At 32.0% G+C, this 22,058-nt stretch overlaps 1 long non-coding RNA gene across 1 annotated transcript; it reads left to right on the top strand.

Annotated features, from left to right (window-relative positions):
- Positions 1-2,018: 2,018 nt before the first annotated feature.
- On the top strand, positions 2,019-21,030 carry LOC129301725 (uncharacterized). Its single transcript, XR_008591080.1, has 4 exons — positions 2,019-2,167; positions 2,617-2,662; positions 4,592-4,666; positions 20,806-21,030. It is a non-coding gene; the product is annotated as an uncharacterized LOC129301725 (long non-coding RNA).
- The last annotated feature ends 1,028 nt before the right edge of the window (positions 21,031-22,058 follow it).

Below are 22,058 nucleotides of genomic sequence, written 5' to 3'. Positions count from 1 at the left end.
GACTCATGGCAGGCAATTGAAATTTTCCCTTGAGACAACACAAAGAAAAAGAATGATTAACACTGACTTTCTAATCCTGACCCTTTTCATTACACCACATCATTGCACCACAACACTTGCATTTAAAAACTACATCTCCTTCATCAACATACTCTGCTTGTAAATTAAAATAAAAATCATTAATATTGAAAATATATGTAAAAATATTTATAGAAGTAGAGACTAGAGTAATATTACCTGATAAATTAAAATTATTTGAGGATTTCTTCGAAGAAGTTTTTTCATGGAAACTATAGTCCGCAACGTCAACTATGATAATAGAATGATGATCATATCAAATATTTGGAAGTTGATTAACATGTAATTGGGAAAAAGAATAATGGCTTATTAACTACCTTTTGATAAATCTTCCACATCTTCATCAGTGCTACCATTATCAAAATTATTATTATTTAATAAGAAATCAATATCTTCGTATCATTGATCTGACAAAAAAAATTGGAATTATTTTAAAAAAATTAAATGTAAACTAAACTAACATGTAAATAACATTAAATGTACGGACAGTTGGTGATGAGGGAACAATATTGTGCATATAAGTTGCGTCTGAGATGGATTTAAAATAAATAAGTGTTACTGTATGAAGAAGTATAAATAATGTGGCTAAATAAATATATAAATAATATAAGAGATTAAGTTAAGAGACATAATACCATACTATACTCTGAAGTGTTTGCATTAGAATTTCAAGGATAAGTATATTTACCTCGAGCATCTTGGAAAGCACATGAATCAAGTGAAATAGGATATCCATGTGAGCCTTCATTATAAAATGATTGATCCTCATAATTTTGAACTTTACAAAATCTTGCACTCCCACGCTTGAAACCACTTTCATTAAGAGATTCAATATCTGGAAAATGAGAGTAATTAAAAAAAACCAATAAATGCAAAATTATCATTAAAGAAGAAGCTTTGAAATTAGAACATAATATTCAATTAATACATGAAATTCATATTAAATGAAATATGTTTCAATCATGACTTAAATGGTGTAATTATTTTTTTTTCCAAAGCTACTTATGAAATTATTATTATCTCAACAATTAGGGTTCGTTTGTTTTATCTTATTTTGCTTTTTTTTTGGAAAAAATCTATTATTTGAATTTTTATAATATTAGTTTGAACTTTTGCAAGTAATTAAAAACAAAAAATAGATTTCTAATTATTTAAAGAAGTTAATTTAATTAGCTTATAAAAATAATTTAATACAATAAATAAGAGAGAGTATTTTAAAAAGGTGAGATACATGAAGATATAATAAAAATTTTAAAATAATATAATAATAAATTATTTTTATATAACAAAATCAAGAAAGATATAATAAAATTTAAAAATAACTAAGTAATAATTACTTTTTTATTATTACAGCTAAACATAAAATAATGTTTTCTTTTTTATACACTCTATATAAAACAAATTTATTTTTATAAAATATTTAAATTACCTAAAAGTTACTTACTCCATTAAAAAATATAAAATATTTTTAATCAAATCTCATCTCAATAAAGTAGTTATCTACTTTTAAACTAACCCTATCTTTTCATATTTATTTCTATTAAACACCCTACAAAAAATATAAAGTCATTCATTAATAGAAGCATTTTAAAAAAAAGTAATGATTACATTTTAAAAAATTTAAATATGTTTTATATTTTTAAATATCAAACTCTTTAAAAAAATATTTTATATTTTTAAATAAATGATGTATTTTTTAATTTTAAACAAATGGGCTTTTACCCCCACATAATAAGCCACATGCAAATAAATTTTTCACTAATCTTAATTATCAAACAATATACGGTTCATTATCACTAAAAAGATAAACATTACAGCATTACTCTCTATCATTCTTTGACATGTGTCTCATTGCAGGGAAGAATAGATGTGTCTGGAATAAAGTAAAGAGAGGGAAATGGAGAGTCCCCACTTAATGAAAAGGGTGAGTCATTTTCTCTTTCACCTGAAACACGAGACGATGCAGATTTAGAAGTGGAAGGAGAAAAGTCAAAGCTTTAAGACTGGCAAAATCAAGCGATGCACAGAACCTTGAAACGATTCATCCATATCCAAGCTACCCATATCAGAGTTCTTTGCGTCCTCGAAGGTATTGAGATTTTCTCATCCTTATCTCTCCATTTTTTGTTCATCTCGAGCTAACTGGGGTAAAGATTCAATCATTCTATTTGTGCAACCCATCCTTATCTCTCCAATTTCTAGTTTTTGTTTATTTGATAGAGATTTAAATTAGTTTATGGATTTACTAAGAAGGCGTATAAAGATTGGGTAAATGATGAGAACCTAATTATTTGCCTTTTACCTCATATCTGGAATTGGAAATTTTTTTAATGGTGGACAAAAATGCTTGATGTTTGTTATTCTTCAATTATTAGGGAAGCCGTTCGAGCACCTAAAATTTCTGCACTTAGATGTTTGGATTTTGGGATGTACTGGTTACTTTTTTTTAGCAATTTGTACATTTTTGGATGTTTTCTTGGCAATACCTTTTTAATCTTATGGTTTTGTTAAATCGATACTTCCTTTTCATTGTGCCAGACGAGACTAAGTGGGAGAATATTACAAATCTGGGCACTTCCGTGGGGTATGCATTATTTATTTATTTATGATTCATTGGATATGTTAATATAACTTTATTTGTCGTCTTTCTTGCTAGGAATATCCATTACTCTAAATAGTTTGTTCTCTTTCTGTTATATGATTTACAACAACTATCTATTATATACAGCAAATTGATGGTATAAGCATTTGATTAATGAATTTAGCCTTTGACTAATCTATGATACTTTAGCTAACACTAAGAACTCTACTCCCTTTTTTCCAACTTCCTCTATTTCCTTTATCAATTATTTTCATAACTAATAATGAACTCCTTGAAAGGGAACCAAATGTGCCACACATAAGTCCTCTCATCTACTCTATAAATGTAAACAAAATCCTCTAGAAACTTAAATGTGACAACCATAAGCAACCTAAATAATATGCTAAGCAGCAAGGTAGTCCTTAATAATCGTAAGCAGCTCAGGCACACACTAATACCACTAAACTCATGTTCTTTTCAATTACTATTCCTGTTTTCCTCTAATATCCTAAAAGCTGTAATCAAAGTTTCAAAGTCTGGAATGTTTGTCGTCCATAATTTTTAATTTTAATTTTTTTGAAAAGAAATCATAAAATATCATTCATACAAATGTTGCTTAATGATCCTTTGAGTGTGCACCCTCCAATATCCTAGAAGATGTAATCAAAGTCTCACAGTTTAGAATGTTTCTAAGATTACTTAATAATCTCCTATTTGCTACCACTGCGGCTTGCCTTAGTATTGGAATACAAGTATATTGGATAATTATGAATATGCACTATCTTAAGTTCTATGTGTATATGCCTAACAATAACATTTTTCACTCACCCATTTATTTGTTCATATAATTTCTTTTATACTGCTTCCCATTGTATTTCTTCAACTTTTAATAAATGTTATTTTAGCTTGTGATATGCTGCCTCGTGATTCCACGTACCATATATTCTTATGGTTATGTTTTTCATATATTTTACTGCCCATGCTACACTTACAATTCTATATTGCATCCTAAAGGCAACAGTAGGAAGTCTTAACTAAGCTGGAGCAGTTGTAAACTTGGTTCCCTTAACTCATTTCATACTAAGAATGTAAGTGGGATTAGTTTTATAACATAAGAACTTTAGATAAGATTTGGTTTTCTATTAAAGATTTGATTTGATTTGATTTGTCTGTCTAAGAACTTATTAGTTTTTAACATAATACTAGACTTTTTTTTATACCATTTCTTTGTTAATAAACTTCTTTGTAATTTTCCCTTCTTGCACATCTTAAGAAGCTATTTTTTAAACTTTGTTCCTTAATCTTTAATGCATTGTAAGTATAATAACATAATTCAAATACAAATTTTGGATTTTAAGTGATAAGAAGACATGATTACCTCTAAAATAAGGGATTTATTGTTACATTTGAATTAGTAAAATAAAGATTGGTGTTTCTAGATTAAAAAAAAGTAATATTTGAGGAAGCTGAATAGATTTAGAATAATTATACCAAGTGCAAATTTTAAAATTTTTACTTCATTTTAATGTTATCAGTGAATGAAACTTCAAATCACTCATAAAAAAGAACTTATTCATAGATTTTGTTATTTCATCACTTTACTGTTTTGTCTATTTAATTATTTAAGATGGACGTTTTTTCTTTTCTTTTTTGCTGAAGTGTGGGATTAAAAATTTAATTTAAAGTTACAATCAAGAATTTCATTTAATATCATAAAAAAATAAAGAGCTTAACTTTGAATTTGATTAAATTTTCAAGGAAGGGATGAGCAAACATTGTTAATAGTTGATTGTTTATCTTTTTTCACATGTAGATACATTCTTGAGTTACATTTACATCATTGTCTTAAATTTTGTTTTTCCTTTGTACACCTCAATTGCTTACTTAATTTATCACCTCAATGCTCACTTACAATTCAATTTTTCATCCTAGTGGCAATTGTATGAGGTTTTACCAAGCTAAAAGAGTTTGAAACCTGGTTCCCTCAACTCATTCCATACTAAGAATGTAAGTGGGAACATTTACTTATTTGATCGAGTCAATTTTTCATCATCATTGATGTGCTATTTTGTCTCTGACTCTATTTTTTATGGTTTGATAATTTTTACTTAGAGTAATTTACATAGATGTCCATATTTTTCTTTAGTTATGTACTCTCTTATTTTCATAATAGAAAGACAACAGAAACATTCTTCTTTTATTCCTTTCTTCTGAAGATTACTTATTAATCTCCTATTTGCTAGCATTGTAGGTTGCCTTAGTATGCAAAATTATGAATATGCACTATCTCAAGTATAATCTATGTGAATATTGCTTTTCATTCTACTTCTCCAACAACCACCATTTGTTGTTTTAGCTTGTGACATGCTGCCACATGATCCCATGTGTCATATCTTCTTATGCATATATTTGAAATCGTACTTTCCTGGCCTGAGTATTACCAAGATCTTTCAGGGTGAGATTTAGGTTCTAGAATATTACAAAATCACAAACAAGAAACAACACAAACCACGAAAAAATAAAGATAGAATAAAATACCTAAAGCTGCAAAATATTTAAAAAAAAATTAAAAACATAATGTTGAATCACATATACTGAAAAACCATATCTAGACTACACAAATTAAAATACACAAAAAATGCATGCTGGAATGAAATATTAAAAAGAAAAAAAACTTACCTGAGGACACACATGGAGTAGAAGAAGTTGGTATTGAACTGGAATTGGTTAAGATAGATGGAGAATACTGGGAATTGGGTAAAATCTGATCTGTAAGTGCACAACCCTCTACAACAAAAAATTGGTCACAATTTCTTAACCTTGTACCACTGTCATTATATGCCAGGCCATTGAGTCCTACAAGGGCTAATATAATAGAAAATATTAAACAAACATAAACACCTCATCTACATATTTGAATTATGTATATATAGTGATTGAAGTTGAATATGGATATGCCTAGTAATTACCTGAATTATAAGCACTCTGACCTTTAATGAAAATCATTAAATAATATAGCTGAATCATCCATGGAAAACATGTAAAATTTTAAACTTGAAAACTTACTTGGATCCTTAATTTGAGTACTCAAACCTTTAGAAAATGATTGCTTCAACAGTGTTGAATGGTTATTGAAGTTCTCAAATGAAGAAAATCATGAACTTCGACGCTTTATAAAACGTTGCTGCAAATTATCTCTCCTATATAATACATTCATGAAATTTCTACTAGTGGAACTGAAATCAACATATAAATTAACCAAACATGAACAGATATACCTCTAGCAACATTCTCATGCATCGAAGAGATTTCTTGAAGAGGATTCCTTTGCAAGCTAGCTAAAGCAGAAATGGGGTTGGGATCATGTGTAATAGTAGACTTACAATCCTGATTCTCCTTACCGTGAGAAAGACGCCTGGAAGGCTTCCTTTTGATTGGAAGCATAGTTTGCTTTATTATGAAAAGTTTATTTCACAAAGGTAGAAACTTTTGAGGTAGATACACTACTACAAAAAAGCTTTTCTACTACCCTAATTCACGTCCCATTTTGAAAATGGGACTTAAAAAAAAACAAATCAACGTCACACAAATAAGAAAGGGAAGTAAAATTAAGAATCCACATCCCCCATAAGCTAGGTGAAGTAGATTCTTTAGAATCCACATCCCCCAATTGGGAAGGGGACATGGATTCTAAACAATCCACGTCCCCCTCCCTCCTAGGAGACGTGGATTCTAAAAAGAATCCACGTCCCCCAACTTTAGAATCCACGTCCCCCAACTGAGAGGGGACGTGGATTCTTAAATCTACTTCCCCCCGGGGGGGATGTGGATTCTCAAATTTACGTCTCCCTTTTAGGAGGGAGACGTATAATATGTTGAAATTTTGAACTCCGTGCATACTCATTTTTTCATTTTTCAAAACTAGTGTGTCAGCTCCCTATGCTCTGTCTCTGCCTCCCTCACAGCTCCCTCTCTTGTCTCAGCTCCCTCCCTCATAGTTCCCTCTCTCATCTCAGCTTCCTCATTTTTTTCTCTGACTCTCTTTTCTTAGCTCCCTCTCTCACTCTCTCTCTCTTAGCTCTCCCTGTCTCTATCTCTCATCTCTCAGCTCTCCCAATCTCTGTCTCTTATCTCTCAGCTCCCTCCCTCGCTCTCTATCTTTTATCTCCCAGCTTTCTCATTGCCTCTGTCTCTCACAGCAGCTTTATGGACAAAGAAGCCTAGCTACTCACGACTAAGGATCTCTTCTCTTCTCTCTAGGTATATTTTTTCCTTATTTTTTTTATTTTCTTGAACAGGTCTCTATGCAAGAATGTGATTTTTGTTTTGACCTAAGAATGTGATCAATTAATTTTAGTTTTACATGATGTATATGATATTATGATGCTTAAATTTTTTTTTAGCCCATGAAAGTATGTACTTATTATTTTAAATAATTTTATAATTATATAATTATAGATGCAATCGTTTTGTTTTTCCATTGCATTTGGTGTATTTTGTTGTGATAGTGTATAAATGGTTATAAATAAATTGCTATTTATTAGACTTTCACTGTATGAATTGGCTGTTTCTATGACATATTTTGGCAAATTCTATTTTAATTGTATAATAAATGTAAATTATATATAAAAAAATTTTAAAAACCACGTCCCCTTATAGGTGGAAAGGGATGTGGTTTGTAAATCCAGATGAGAAACCATGTCCCCCTATGCCATAGGGGACGTGGATTCTTAAGAAACCACGTCCCCCTATATCAAGAGGGATGTGGTTTCTCAATTTATGAACTAGGCAATGAGAAACCACGTCTCTCTTACTAGAGGGGGACGTTGTTTTTTTATAAACCACGTCCACCACCTATAAGGGAGGATGTGGATTTTGTAAAAACCACCTCACCTATTATTAAAGGGGACGTAGTTTATGATATTTCACGTCATAGGCATTTGCGACGTAGATAAGCCATTATTTTAAGTCGCCCAGTATGATGTCCCATTCAATTGTGACGTGAAAATGCTTAGAAATGTGACGTGAAGAGTCTATTTTGTAGTAGTGATAGCTAAAGCCACATATCATAAATAAGTGCAATAGACACTCAAAGTACTAAAAGGCACTTATCAAATGGAAGTGAAACTATTGACAAGAAATCTCCCTCTGCACAAACCTCTAGCAAGCTAAAATCTGTAAAAAAAAAGAATGGCTTTGTAAAAAGGTGGACATCAACCCCTTGATCTCCTCAAGGAAAAACATTGTTCATGCAGTGAAAAATATATGACAAGTGGGAAAAAAACTGTTCATAACATCTCAAAGCCGCCAAAAACTCCCATCAAATGACATAGAATGACCCACTTAGTCTATAATAAAAAGATACAGATTATAAATAACTACAAATGTAGATATACATGAAATTTAAGGATAATTAAAATAATTAAAAATTCTTAAGAATAATGGGGAAAAAACAACGATTTCTTATTGTCAGGATTTACCCAACGCTTCTTGCTAATGACATGAGAAAATAACAATCCTAAATCATAATATGCAGTAATTTTTGTTCCTTTATTTGATTGTAATATAATTATAGGAACTCATTTGAAAATGTTATTATGTACTGCTTGAAATAAATCCCATTCCTATAATGTGAGGAATTTAATTGGAATAGTTTGACTTCTCATACCTCAAACTGATATTCTTTGAAATATTGTTAGTGTTAATCAAATCAATTGTAAATCAAATTATAGAATAAATAGGGTGGTTTCAGGAATCTAGAAACAAAAGAAGGTGCTTCTCACTTGATCCTTTCCAACTATAGCTTAAATGTTCTTTGGCCAAATAATTACATTACTTGGATAAATGAAGATGTTATTTGAGAAAATTGAATAACATGCAAAGATTATATTTTATACTGAAGATGGTATGATTTATATGCTTTAAAAAATGAGTAGATATTTTTTTTAAGGATTGATTGCCCTTTGTTATGTTATTTTTGGTATCTATGTCACAATTTTCATTGTACTTTGAAATGCTCGGTATTTTTTGATCATGCCATGTCTCTTATAAGGCATGATACTTAATTTTAGTTAATTTAGATTTTTTGTTTATAGGAAATTTTTATGCTGACTTTCAAAATTTTCGCTTTAGGCAAATGATTTTTACACATACTAGAAAGACGTGTGAAAAAATAGCCAAAATAACCAATAATCAAAATGCAAAATATATTAGCATAACAATCAAAAGAGTGCTTCTGCACTTTGTAGCATCAATTACATATTAATTCATCAACAAGTACAAATGATTTGGAAGCTAGAGGGTAGTGAATAAGAGACAATACAATACAGCCCATCCAAAAAAAAAAAATCCAAATCATGATAGTGCTTCTTACAAATCCAAAATATAAGAGTTCAACTCTTGAAACAACAAACATGAAAATAGCTAAATAAAATCATAACATAGGATTGGCTTAAAATAAAGAAGTTCAATTCATCTCTTAATTAATCACCTTCATTGTCTTCCATTCTAAAGGTACACTTCTTGAAGAGGTCCCACCAATGTACTTCATAGTAGAAACTTTCCTAGCCACAAACTTCCTCTTGCCTTTAAAGGGTGCAGTAATTGCAATCTGAGACACTGTTAGATCTTTTAAAGTAGAAGAATCTAGTTTCTAGGAATGTGACTCTGCTATGCTTGGGCAAAAAAGAGGGAAATTTTTGGTAGCTTCAACTTCTACAACATCAACCTTAGATATCTAGAAATAAAAAAAAAGGAACAACTTTAAATCTAAGAAAGATGGATCTAAAATGGATAAAAGTTGACAACTCAAAAGCATTGGATAAACCTTTACAGAAGGAGCCTGTGAAGCACTAATCTACATCAACAAAATAAAAAAGTATAAAAAGGGAGAATTAAAAGAGAATCATCTTAAAAATAATGTTCCAGTAAATACCTAAACACTAGTAGTACTAAATTCATTCATAAGGTCAACACACTTAGTATATGAAGCAACACTTATGCTAACATTTGGATGATCAATGTTATATTTGTTAAGTTTTAGCTTCAATAACATCCTTCTACCAAGCAAATTATCTAGTTCATCTGGAAAATCATAATTACAACCTTCCTAAAAAATGAGAAAACCACAACCAGCATTAAGAAGTGTAAAGCAATTTTTTTTTAAAAAAAAAACTTAACACTTGACCAGAAAATTAAAATCCTTCTTGATAAAGATTGTCATTTGACTTTAAAATTAAACTAAAGCTAACCCTAATGCAATATAGAGCCAACCCTAGGTCATCTCGCAAGGAATGAATTTAAGTCTAATTTAAAAGTTATCTAGTAAAATAAATAACCTAAAGTTTGAAGTTGATTAACTAATTGCTAACCTAATTATCTAGTGAATTAAGCTAGAAAACTAATCCTAATTTTAAAAGAAGTGGTTTCTCAATTTAAGTAGGAACCCTAGGGTGTTGCTAATGGAAGAATTTTAGCTTTTAATTAATTATGGCAGCTCACTCAACTTCTCTTCCTTAGTTGAAAAATATATTTACTTAAGACAACTATCTCAAGCAACCTAGCTTCACTAATTTAATTCCCTAAGTGCTATTGCAAGCCCCTTAGGTAACCTCACTAGTTTCGCTCAAGAATTAACTAAGTGTTTAGTTAAAATTCATTCACAATTGCCACTGGCCAAAGCTGTATCTAAGTTCAAAACTATGAAAGCTCAAGCAACTCATCAAGTATTCACCACAAAATTACATGCTAGACTAATACAAGACATTCACTAAATGAAATCACATATTATAATGCAAAATCACTTAGTGGCAAAAATTTCTAGTAACAAACAGAAGTGAAATTCAAGTCAACAATCTTGTTTCAACACTAACAATTACAACCAACCATAAAACTAAAGTCAAATTGAATTACAATTAACCATAGTCATAGAATTCTAGTGAAATTGAAACAAGATAAAGAAATAATTGAGCTTAGTCAAATGAAGACTTCAAAACTCCTCTTCCATCAACTCTTCCCTAGGATTCCATAGAGAATTTAGCTAGAAAATATCAAAACCATCTTACTCCTCTAAGAACTAGACATAGCCAAGTAGAGCTCTATGGAAATGGTGGAATTAAGCTTTAAATCTCCTTGCAAGTGGTAGGGATAGGTTCATCTAAGTAAAAGGAATGGAATGGTGGTGGTTTTGTGAAGGTTTGATGGTTGAATGTAGAGTTATGGGTGCTGGAAAAATTGAAGAAAATAGAGAGAAGGTGGAGAAAAATGAAGAAAAAGAGGAACTAGAGAGAAAAATTGTCAATGATGAGTGAATGAGTGAATGAATCCCATTTTGAGAGCTGAATGGCATGCTTATTCTATTTTGGCACAGCTAAAACTTAATTAAAAAAAGAAAAAGAAATTAAAATGGAAATGGGAGCCTTGTCACACTTGTAAGGTGGCAACCTCCTATTGGTATGTAGATGATTCCAATGTATGTGTAATTTCTCATGTGTCATCCACATCATTTAAGCTAATTTAATATCCCAAAAAAGCATAAATTATGAGTAAATGTTCAGCCATTGACCTCAAGGAGCGTTGACTTCAATTGTCCGATTGATGCACAAGTCATATGCCATCTATGTCACATAAATCACTTAATTCAATTAAATGGCATGTGATATAATAAAATATAATTAATATCCAGAATTAAATTCATAATTAGAAGGGAGAATTTATTAAATTAACTAAGTTTTAGTCTTTACAAAATTATATAAAAATTTTCACACAAAAGCAAACCGAAAACTAGGTCTAATTATGGCACTTAAGAAAGTGTTGACTTTTTTATTTAATTACTTCCAAACTATAATGAATTTTAAAAATATACTTTCACCACTCATCAATTGGACATAAAATGCACTTTGTCAATTTTTCTTGTACATTTTCTCAAAAGTTCATTTTTTGAACCAAAATGCCCTTAGTGCATTGAACCTAGAAACTTGGGCAAAATTTCAAATCTAATGCAATGTATGTACTTGAAGGTCATAAATCATTAATAAAAGGGTCCTAATTGATAAATAAAAATGGGTAACAAATGTGTTTTATCAGTCTGGTCTATAATATTATGACCCACAATGTTTCTTTCACTCAGCACGGTCCAACATAGTGGCGATCTACACTTCCTTCCATACAAAGCTTCATATGGTGATATCTAAATGCTAGAATAGTAACTGTTGTTATACACAAACTTAGCCAATGGCAGATGGCTGTCCCAGCTACCATGCATTATAAAATCTTCATGTGATGAACTTCTTTATATGAATATTGCTTTAATATTTTCAAATTTTATATGTGATATTTTCAAAATCTATATATGTTTCTCATGATGTTTTCGAAACACACACACACACACATAAATCATTTTATATATATTTGAATTTATATGAATTTAAATAAATTAATATGATTAATATTTAGCTATATGATGTACATTTCCAATATGACTAATGTTCATCCATATGATGTGCGTTCTTAATGTCATTAGTGTTCCTCTACATCCTCATATGGTTTAGGCTAGATTGTCAATATGATTGATGAATCTAAAGGATCTAAGGCAGCAATTCATTTAAAGAGAATAAACTTTTCGAAAGCTCTGTGGCTAACTCTACAAGACTGCTGTGGCTAACTTTGCGTAGCGCAACGTAATTCACAATTTATAACATTTCATTATATATGAATTGTTTATTTGTTGTGTTTTCTTTACCTTAAAGTTGTTTGGGTATGGTGACACATATGGCTCTAGTTTTACAAGGGCTGTAAATTTTAAATACGGTTTGCATGTCGTGCCTCTCTCTATAAACTTTGAGTGTACATTCTCTTCTCATCTCAATCCCCTCATATGAATAAATGAGGTTTGTTAGTGTAATTTATTTACTTAGAGAGGTCCTCTCATTGGCTTGGGATAGATATAGGTTAGGTGAGCCATATTGTGTCATGTTTAATTAAACTTTTGATTAGATCATAATATGCATGATTTTGTATGAGATATAACCGCTTTCACTTTACACATTTATTAAATTAATAAATCAAACCCACTAACCAAAATCTTAAGTCATAATGCCGTCAATTAATAAATACTTATCAAAATCTAGATCACTCAAATATAAGATCCACCAAAGTAGATACATTTGGGTTATCTTGGTGAGATAGGCGTGAGTAATGGTACTACTCATAAAGATTCATTATTGTTTGACTTAATTGAGATTTTCAAAATGGTTTTGGATCTCAAGGCATTAGATGGGATTGAACATGTTGGATTATATGATGATTGAATCCCATAAAGAACTACGAGTTACACGTGATGTGATTGGTAAATGAGTTATCTACCTAAATAACTTAATTTTAAGTGTTTTGCCAAAGCAGACTTAAATTTAAGTGAAATATGGGTCTTAGGCCACTAACCAAGTTTGAGGATTGTTAGTTTTAGTGGGAGATATAAAATTAAATTTGTGTATTTTATTGTAGAATCATGTCGACTAGTAACACTGTTACACTATTGTTGCAATCAGTCCTTGAGAGGGACAAACTCAATGGGACAAACTTTCTTGACTGGTTCAGGAATTTGAGAATTGTTCTCAAGCAGGAAAGAAAGGCTTATGTCCTGGATGAATCCATTCCTGAGGAGCCTGTGGACAACGCTCCAAAAGCTTAAAGGGATGCATATACAAAGCACACTAATGACTCAGTGGACGTAGGAGGCCTAATGCTAGCTACCATGATTCCAAAACTTCAAGGAGATTTGGAACACATGGAGGCTTATGAGATGATTGTACATCTCAAGGAAATATTCTAGCAACAGGAAAGGCAAGAGAGGTATGAGACTATAAAGGCCTTAAACTACTGCAATATGATTAAGGGTTAACACTCATGTTTTAAAGATAAAGAGCTATATTGATTACCTTGAGAGGCCTGGATTTCCCTTAAGCCAGGAGTTGGCTACAAATTTGATCTTAAACTCACTCTCGAAAAGTTATGACTAGTTTGTTATGAATTATAACATGAATGAAATGGAGAAATCCATTTTTGAACTGCATAAGATGCTTAAAACTATTGAGCAAAACATTAAGGAAAAGCCTAGCACTGTTTTGATGGTTTAGAAAGGAAAGGGTATGAAAAAGAAAGGCAAGGGAAAGGATAAAGGCTCAGATGGTAGGACCAAAGAGTCAAACAAGCCTGAAATCAAGCCTCTAGCCAAGAAGGCAAAGCCTCCAAAGGAAGGAGTTTGATTCTTTTACAATGAACTGGGTTATTAGAAGAGTAATTACAAGCTTTATCTAGAAAATCTAAAAAAGAAGAAGGATAGCGGAGCTACTCCTTTAAGTATTTATATTATAGACATTTACCTTTCTACTTCTTCTGTATGGGTATTAGATATTGCAAGTGATTCTCACATTTGTACAACTGTGCAGGGTCTCAGAAATAGTAGAAAGTTGATGAAGGGCGAAGTGGACTTATGAGTTGGAAATAGAGAAAGAGTTACTACTATAGTTATAGGCACTTATGCATTACTTTTCCCCGGTAGGCTTTTATTAGTTTTGAACAATTGCTATTATGTTCTTGCTTTAAGTAGCAACATTGTTGCTCTTTCTTATTTGGATAAGGAAGGTTTTACTTCCATTACTGGGAATGATAAATGTTCTATTTATTAAAATGATATTTTTTATGCCCATAGCGATTTGTATTTTGGTTATTATCTTTTAAAGCTGGAACATCTTAGTAATGAAGACATCTATAACATAACTACCAAAAGGATCAAATCGAACAATTTGAATCCAACCTACCTATGGCACTATCATCTCGACCATATAAATGAGAAATGCATTTCTAAGCCCCATCAAGATGGACTTCTCAACTCATTTGATTTTGAATCTTATGAGACTTGTGAATCTTGTTTATTAGAAAAGATGATAAAAGCATCTTTTACTGTGCATAGTGAGAGGTCTAATGACTTATTGGGACTTATACATACAGATGTATGTGGACCAATGAGTACAACTGCTAGAGAGGGTTATCTGTACTTCATTACCTTTATTGGTGATTATAGTAGATATGGATACATTTGCCTAATGAAACACAAATTTGAATTTTTTAAAATGTTCAAAGTATTCCAAAATGAAGTGCAAAATCAACTTGACAAGACTATTAAAACTTTTTGATCTGATTGAGGAGGTGAATATTTGAGCAAAGAATTCATTGATCATCCAAGGAGTTGTGGGATAGTCTCATAATTAACTCCTCCAACAACACCATAATGGAATGGTGTTTCTGAGAGGAGAAATCAAACACTATTAGATATGGTTTGATCCATAATGAGTCAAGTAGATCTTCCACCATCCTTTTGAGGCCATGCATTAAAAATAGCTGCATTCACATTAAATCGTGTTCCATTTAAGGCAATTGAAAAGACACCATATGAGATGTGGACTAGGAAGAACCCTAGTTTATCTTTTCTTAAGATTTGGGGAAGTGAGGTTTGTGTTAAGAAATAAGCCTCAGACAAGTTAGTACCCAAATCCACAAAGTGCCTTTTTGTGGGGTATCCTAAAAGAACAAAGGGATAATATGTCTATAATCCCACCAATAACAAAGTGTTTATAATTTAAAATGGTATCTTTCTAGAAAGAAAATTTATTTCTAAAAGAACCAGTGGGAGCAAGATATATCTTGAAGAAATTCAAGAACCATAAAATAGCACAAAGTTATAGGTTGAAAACTGAGAGGACTCACAAGAAGTAAATGAATCTACTCAAATAACATAAGGCCCACGAAGGTCTGATAGGACATGGCATCATCCTCAGAGATATGGATTTTTGATTAATGAATGTTGTGATATGTTGCTCATTGAACACAATGAACCAACCACCTACCAAGAAGCCGTAGTGGGACCACGTTTCGAGAAATGGCTAAATGCCATAAAGTCGAAATGCAATCCATATACGATAATAAGGTATGGACCTTAATCGATCCACCTGAAGGAATAAAAACCATTAGGTACAAGTGGGTTTTTAAGGAGAAAACTGATATTGATGGCAAAGTAAATATCTTTGAGGCACGATTGGTTGTAAAAGGATTCACCCAAACTCATAGTGTAGACTATGATGAAACCTTTTCACCCGTCATAATGGCCAAATCAATCAGAATCCTCCTTGCCATTACAGCATATTATGACTATGAAATATGGTAGATGGATGTTAAAATAGCATTCCTTAATGGACGTCTACTTGAGGAATTGTACATCACACAACCTGAAGGTTTTGTGCATCTAGAGGACTATGGAAAGGTGTGCAAACTTCAAAGATTCATTTATGGATTAAAGCAAGCATCTCGAAGCTGGAATCAACGTTTTGATGAAGTAATCAAAGAGTTTGGATTCATTCAAAATATTGATGAACCTTGTGTTTATAAAAGGGTTAATGGCAACACAGTTATATTTCTAATGCTATATGTAGATGATATCCTACTCATCAGGAATGACATTCCTACCTTGCAGAATGTCAAGTCTTGATTAGAAAAATTTTTCTCTATGAAGGATTTAGGTGAAGCCACTTACATCCTTGGGATTAAGATCTATAGAGATAGATCTAAAAAGCTGATAGGCCTAAGTCAGAGCACAAACATAGACAAGACACTGCATAAGTTCAGTATGTAGGATTCAAAGAGGGGTTTCATCCCCATGTCTCATGGCATTCATCTCAACAAAGGCCAGTGTCATAGTATACAAAATCAGTGAGATTGCATGAGTTAGGTTCCATATGCCTCAGTAATTGCATCTATCATGTATGCTATACTGTGTACTCGACCAGATGTTTCATTTGCCTTAAGTATGACGAGCAGATACCAAGCAAATCTCGAAGAGGATCATTAGATTGCTATTAGGAATATCTTAAAGTACTTGAAAAGGACTAAGGATTTATTCTTGGTATATGGTGGATTGGATGACGAGGCAGTTGTAAAGGTTACACAAATGCAAGCTTTCAAATTGATTAGGATGACCTTAAATTGCAATCAAGATATGTGTTCACCTTAAATGGTGGGGCAGTGAGCTAGAAGAACTCAAAGCAAAGCACAATAACTGATTCTACAATAGAAGCTGAGTATATAGCAGCATTAGATGCAGCTAAGGAAGCCATTTGGATTAGGAAGTTCATTGCTAAATTAGGAGTGGTGCCTAACATCTCAGATCCAATAAACTTGTTTTGTGACAATAACGATGCAATTGCATAGAGCAAGGAGCCAAGGTCATACCAAAAGACCAAGCATATGCTCAGGCGTTTTCACCTTATCAGAGAGATCAATGATAGAGGTGATATAAAAATAAGTAAAGTAGCAAGAACAGACAATGTTGCTAATGCTCTTACAAAGCCTGTTGCATAGGTGAAGCATGAACATCATGTCAGGACAATAGAAATTAGACAAATTAATGATTGTACCAAGTGCAAGTGGGAGGATGTTAGAAATTGTGCCCTAGAGCCAATCATTGTACTATGCACATTATTATTTAATGAATTTCTCTTTTGTTATCATAACAATTGCATGTTTAATATGATAACTGTATCCCTGGACAAACTATAGTGATTGTCTTAAATGTCGCTGGTCGATTATCTTTGAGGGATCATAGATGAAACAAGACTGGTATGACTTTGATTAATTATAGAGATACAAATTAAAGTCATAGGCACGTGAAAGAGTATAAAGTGCTAGACCGACTCACTATGAGAAAGCTGCATAGTACAAGTCATAAGCTTATCTGATATGTAACTATATCACTAAGCCTTTTGACCTAAGATCATCATGGATTCCTACATGATGACCACTGAACTTTGACCTAGTCAAAAGTCACCTTTGACCGCGTGATCATAAAGGCTATGATTGAGTTTAGTGATATTCATGTAAAGGAATATGAGTGGTCAAGATGGAATTTTCCCCTCACATTAAGTGAGAGATATTACTGGGTCCCTCGATGAGTAAGATTGAGAAAATGTATGGCCATACTACAATGGAAAGGGTTTTTTCATTGCTACTGTCAGTCTATTCAGAGATTGAGAAAGTAATGGTCAGGTAAAGTAGAATGACAATTTCATGTCTCATACTTGACTGAAATATCGCGTGACAAAAGCAATGTGATATGGTTGTATGATAGGTTACATTGGATCATTAATCCCCATGTGAATTAGGTAGTTGCAATATCTTGCTAGAAGCTACTTGTAACTTGTGGGCTAATAGTATAATTAGCCCACTGTCAATTTCATATGGGCCTACAGGGTCGCACATAAGAACGGCTCAACTCGAGCTATAATATCCAAGTTCGTTGAATCTGGAATATGTCTAGATTCAATGAATGTAATATAGGGTGAATGAATATATATATATATATATTTGAATGTTTATTTGATAAATATTATATATATATATTTATATGAAATATAAAATTTAAAATATAATTATATATATGTATATATATATTTTTGAAATCTATATATTAGATATATATATATGATAGATGTACATGATATATAAAATTAAATATAGATAATATAATATATATATATACATATTTTCAAAACATATATGTATATATATATTCATATATATATAATATAATATGTATAAGTGATATATATTATATTAAATTATATTAAATTATATTATCTTATGTTAGTTTTATATTTAATTTTATATGATAGATTAAATTTAATAACTAACATGATAAGAGAGTATATCATGTCGGTTTTATAAGATAAATTCGAATTAGATATAATATTATGTATTAAATTTATGAGATTAATTTAATTAAATTTTTGTGAGCTTTCAAGTGAAAGATAAAAAAACCTTATCTATATACTATATATAGATAGGGACGTCCTTATGAAGAGAGAGAGAGAGAGAGTTAGAAAAGTTCTGACGATAAAAACACTCTAACAGCCATGAAACATCCTATAGAAAGGAAAATTAATGTTCAAAGAAGAACAAACACTAAAAGCGTTAGCACGCTATTCGAGTTAGAGAGCTATTCATGTGGATATCAATAGAGGGAGTAGATCTACGCTATCAGCTCTTGAGATCTAGACGTGTGCCAACTTCAAAGACTGAGAAAAAGGTAACTCTTCTATCCACCTTGACTTAAACGAGTTCGTTCAGTCCATATTAGAATAGGGACTTTAAAATTTTAATCTTCCGCTGTGCCTCCCTATCCAACACTATTCATATAACATCTCAAGGAGTCAATATAACACTTCACTACCTAAAATTCTAATCTAATGTTAAATTACCAATTAATTCCACAATCAATAATTAATGCAAGATTAGAAATTTGGGATGTTACAGTTCTCCCTTCCTTTTAAGAATTTTGTCTCCAAAATTGAAATAACCATCAAGGCACACGTACCTAAGGGAACAATTGAGGACACTACTACCTCATCTTAGCTTTTATCTCCCAGGTCGTGTCACCATGAGTCATACCCTTTCAGAACACTTTTACCAGTTGTAACATCTAAATTTTAATCTCAAGAACTAGTTTCTAATCAGAGGTAAATTAGTAATTAGTGAATTGATTGTGGTTTGGATGTTGAGTTGATGTTTTATGTTGTTGGGCGTTACATTGATAGGATTAAAGGGTAGAACAATGACCTGAGGCTTAACATGCGAGCACAAGTGAGAATTTTCTCACTATACCATACGCAGCGATAGAAGCTGCATGTGCCACTACACGCTGACTAGGGATCACTTAAAGCTGACATAATTAGCTCATTAAAATCAAAAGTGAAAATGTGAAAAACTCATCTAGAGGGGTAGAGACGACTAGCTCTACTAGGGCAAGCGATAATTGGACTCAAGAGTCTGCTTTGATTAATAACTTACTAGGTAAATATCATACAATCCCACGCTTTAATTCTACCTTTTTTTTTATTGAATTTCATCAGTTGATAAATTGAATCACAAGATTTTAAGGTGTTGTAATCTAAAATAAAGGTTTAAAATGGGATATCGAATACAGAACTAAGGTTTTGTAACTAATATAGAGTTGAATGGTTGAGCTTTAAGATTTTAAGCTCAAATTGGCCAAAAAGTTAGGTTAAAAGGATGAAATTAGTGGAATTAATGTGTTAAGAGGTTATTATGGTTATTTAAATAGCCTATAAGGCTAATGACTACAAATAATGGATAAGTGGATTCAAAAGGGTTCAATTGAACTATTTTATGTGTTAAGGGATTCGATTTAACTGAATCAATACTCGTGAAAAGTGTTGAGAATTAATTGAGGGGCACTGTGTTATGTAGATTGAGCACTGTGAAGTTGCTCATGAGAATCTGTGCCTCTGGGAGCTTAGTGTGATTGATAACCTTTAGCAGTAAGGGTTAAAGGTAACTGGAGTAACCCTTTTACTTATTTATTTGTGAAATTATTTGAAAGTACTTTGATATGACTACATGCATTCTATTGTGAACTGATAGAGTAGCAATATTGTCAAAGTATATGTATGCGGGTATATGAGTATTGATTGAAACAAATTTTAAGTGGCACAAGCACTAACATGAATCACATCCACGAGATATACCTTGGATTATGGTAGGGAGGTCCAGGAGGTCTTGATGATCTAGAGCATAAAGCTTGACTCTGTCAGGACGGGCCTAGGAGAAGAAATCTTGATGATCTAGAGCATTACGCTTGACTCCGCAATGACAGACTTATGATATTGAATAATCCATGAGATTACCCTAGATTAGGGTGGGGGTTGTGGTCCTACTCTATATAAGGCTGGGAGGTTTTGATGATCCAGAGCATAGAGCTTGATTCCGACATGACGAATCTAAGAGACCATCCATATGCAAAGAGGATTACCTAGTATGAGTAGTGGTATGGTAGGCCCTGTTCCTTATGTCTAGAAGTCCTGGTCTAGGTGTAGAGATTACTCTGCTAGGGAGAACCAGGAATGCATTACATGAGCATAACGAGATTGATGAGAATGAATTCCTGTATATGCATATGATATTGTTTTTATTGATACACATGCAACTTTATCGCTTGTTTATGATTTTTCTTACTAATTGGTAATTGGGATTACTTTTGAGTTACTATAACATATGTTTCACTCCATTATTTTTGAACACAGGTGAAGAGAGCGCGAAAGAGCTCGGAAAGGAAGTGAGAAAAAAGTAGCTTTAGTTGGTAATGGTATGACTACTATTGAATGAAATGAATGTATAAACATGTTTATAGAGTTGAGTTGTCAATTACGATGTATAAGTGATTGTATGTTGAATTATGATATAAATCTTGCTTGTATATACGTATATCATGTTGCATTGTGCTGAGGGTGCCTTAGTAGAGGGTATGTGGGTAGGCTTAAATGCGAATCAAGCAAGTATATGTTGTTTTATAACTTGTTCCACTTATTTATCTGTGAATTGATGTGATGATTATGTGTTGATTGTCAATTGTGTTATGTGAGAATTTAATACAAATTGTGAGAACTTGACACAAATGGTGAGATGGAGCCCCATTTAAAAGAGTCGAATACATTTATGATTCTCGACCATATGGTGAGATAGAGCCCTATATGTAAGTGTCAGAGGGTTGTTAGTGGAATAAATCTAGTTGTATATGTGATTATGTATTGTATATGTGTATTTCTCATATAAGACCAAATTGTATAATATAGCTTTGAGAGGCCAAAATGGATTATTGATGTGATATTTGATATGTGTAGTAACTAACTTTTGCACTTGACTGTCTAATTTTAGATCAGACTATCAGATTGAGTCCATACTTATTCTATTAGTTAGTATACATGGTAAGTTTTGTCTGGGCGCTTGAATCATCTAATCAAACATCAGATGTGGAAACAATGCACGTGGAAAGTTCATCATTTTTACTGATAAATGATAGTAGAAATTTCAAACTAGCGTGCTGCGGTGCGTGGCATCTCACATTGCGGTGCATGATGCAATTAAAAATAAAGAATGTGGCTCTGTGTGTAATGCCCTCACTGACATTACCATACATTCCACTGCCATTAATCTAATTACTTTGAAATCATTTAAGTTGTAAATATTGAAAGCATTAGGATCCTAATAAAAGATTTTTAAAAATCATTTTATAAATCACTTGAATTATAAAACTCCATGCATAAATATATACACAACGGAAGCAATAAGTATTCGAGTACTGAATACCAAAAGAAATATGTGCATACAAGAAAATAAAGCGCAATTTTACACCATGCACTCTGGCTTGTGCCACATGCACCGCGACATGTGGCACAGAGGCCGCAATTGCTCGTTTTATACCGTGGCATGTAGATATATGTGCTGTGGCACATACACCTGAATTTGCTGTCAAATGATAATTTCTGATATGAAATTT

Source organism: Prosopis cineraria, unplaced genomic scaffold (assembly GCF_029017545.1).
Source record: "Prosopis cineraria cultivar Desert tree isolate PC_DT_omini unplaced genomic scaffold, ASM2901754v1 PC2, whole genome shotgun sequence".
Lineage (NCBI taxonomy): Eukaryota > Viridiplantae > Streptophyta > Magnoliopsida > Fabales > Fabaceae > Prosopis > Prosopis cineraria.
This window is presented reverse-complemented; position numbering and strand designations above follow the sequence as displayed.